This window comes from Arachis duranensis, chromosome 5 (assembly GCF_000817695.3).
Source record: "Arachis duranensis cultivar V14167 chromosome 5, aradu.V14167.gnm2.J7QH, whole genome shotgun sequence".
Classification (NCBI taxonomy): Eukaryota; Viridiplantae; Streptophyta; class Magnoliopsida; order Fabales; family Fabaceae; genus Arachis; species Arachis duranensis.
Window position 1 is genome coordinate 79,193,745 of NC_029776.3, and position 2,788 is coordinate 79,196,532.

Consider the following 2,788-nt stretch of genomic DNA (forward strand, 5'->3'; position numbering starts at 1 on the left):
TAGGGATCCTCTTTACCACAGTAGAGAGATTCCTTTATATTAGTAGAAGAAGAAAAGAATAGAAGAAGGAAAAGAAGAAAATTCGAACTCAGAGAGGAATAGGGGGTTCGAATTTTAAGATGAAGAGAAGAGTGATAGTAATTAAATAAATAAATAAAAGAAGATGAGAGAGGGAGAAATTCGAAAATAAATTTTGAAAAAGGGTTAATGATTTTTGAAAATTAGAGAGAATAAATAAAATTAAAATTAAAATTTGAAAAAATTAGTTAATTAAAAGAATTTTGAAAAAGAGGGAGGTAATTTTTGAAAAATTAGAGAGATAAAATTAGTTACGTGGTTTTGAAAAAGATAAGAAATAAACAAAAAATTAATTAGTTAGTTGAAAAAATTTTAAAATCAATTTTGAAAAGATAATAAGTTAGAAAAGATTTTGATATTGATTTTGAAAAAGATATGATTTGAAAAAGATATTTTGAAAAGATATGATTGAAAAAGATATTTTGGAAAAGATTTAATTTTTAAAATTAAAATTGATTACTTGACTAACAAGAAACTAAAAGATATGACTCTAGAATTTAAATATTAAACCTTTCTTAACAAGAAAGTAACAAACTTCAAATTTTTGAATCAATCACATTAATTGTTAGTAAAGTTTTCGAAATTTTGAAATAAAGATAAGAAAAAGATTTTGAAAATAAATTTTTAAAAATTTTTGAAAATAATAGAAAATGAAAAAGATTTGATTTTTGAAAAAGATTTTGAAAAGATAAGATTTTTAAAATTGAAAATTTGACTTGACTTATAAGAAATAGCTAAGTTTTAAAAATTTTTGACTAAGTCAACTCAAATTTTCGAAAATTATGAGCAAAATAAGAAAAATATATTTTTTTTTATTTTTAAATTTTTAATGATGAGAGAGGAAAACACAAAAATGACCCAAAACATGAAAATTTTGGATCAAAACCAATGATGCATGCAAGAACACTATAAATGTCAAGATGAACACCAAGAACACTTTGAAGATCAAGATGAACATCAAGACTTATTTTTGCAAAATTTTCAAGAAAAAAAAAATGCAAGACACCAAACTTAGCAATTTTTCATGCTTAGACACTATGAATGCAAAAATGCATATGACAAACAACAAAAAACACAAAACAAGAAAATTTAAAGATCAAACAAGAAGACTTGTCAAGAACAACTTGAAGATCATGAAGAATGCAATGCATGAATTTTTCGAAAAAAAATGCATAAATTTTAAAAACATGCAATTGACACCAAACATAAAAATTAACTCAAGACTCAAACAAGAAACACAATTCTTTTTTATTTTATGATTTTTTTGGACTTTTTTCGAAAATTACTTTTTGGAAAAACGAAAACAAAGAAAAAAAATTTTTTTGAAAGATTTTTGAAAACTTTTTGAAAAGAAAATTACCTAATCTGAGCAACAAGATGAACCGTCAGTTGTCCAAACTCAAACAATCCCCAACAATGGCGCCAAATACTTGGTGCACGAAATTGTGATCATCAACAATGGCACCAAAAACTTGGTAGCGCTCTCAAACGTGAATCACACTTTGTCACAACTTCGCACAACTAACCAGCAAGTGCACTTGGTCATCCAAGTAATAAACCTTACGTGAGTAAGGGTCGATCCCACGGAGATTGTTGGTATGAAGCAAGCTATGGTCATCTTGTAAATCTCAGTTAGGCAGATTCAAATGATTATAAAGGTTCCGAAATTAATAATAAATAAAACATAGGATAAGATAGAGATACTTATGTAAATCATTGGTAGGAATTTCAGATAAGTGTATGGAGATGTTGTGTTCTTTCTGAGTCTCTGCTTTCCTGCTGCTTTCATCCAATCCTTCTTACTCCTTTCAATGGCAAGCTGTATGCAGGGCATCACCGTTGTCAATGGCTACTTCCCATCCTCTCAGTGAAAATGGTCTAAATGCTCCTGTCACAGCACGACTAATCATCTGTCGGTTCTCGATCATGTCGGAATAGAATCTATTGATTTTTTTGCGTCTGTCACCACGCCCAACAATCGCGAGTTTGAAACTCGTCACAGTCATTCAATCCTTGAATCCTACTCGGAATACCACAGACAAGGTTTAGACTTTCTGGATTCTCAAGAATGGCCGCCAAATAGTTCTAGCTTATACCACGAGGATCCTGATTAAGGAATCCAAGAGATACTCGCTCGTTCTAAGGTAGAACGGAAGTGGTTGTCAGTCACGCGTTCATAGGTGAGAATGATGATGAGTGTCACGGATCATCACATTCATCATGTTGAAGTGCAACGAATATCTTAGAATAAGAATAAGCTGAATTGAATAGAAAATAGTAGTAATTGCATTAAAACTCGAGGTACAGCAGAGCTCCACACCCTTAATCTATGGTGTGTAGAAACTCCACCGTTGAAAATACATAAGTGATGGTCCAGGCATGGCCGAATGGCCAGCCCCCAAAATATGATATGAATTCAAACAATAGGGAAAAAGACCCTGGTCTAAGGACTAGGCGTCCAAAGATGAAAATACAATAGTAAAAAGTCCTATTTATACTAAACTAGTTACTAGGGTTTACAAAAATAGGTCTAAGTGCAGAAATCCACTTCCGGGGCCCACTTTGGTGTGTGCTTGGGCTGAGCTTGAGCTTTACACGTGCAGAGGCTTCTCTTGGGGTTAAACGCCAAGTTGTAACGTGTTTTTGGCGTTTAACTCTGCTTTGTGACGTGTTTCTGGCGTTTTACTCTAGAATGCAGCATGGGACTGGC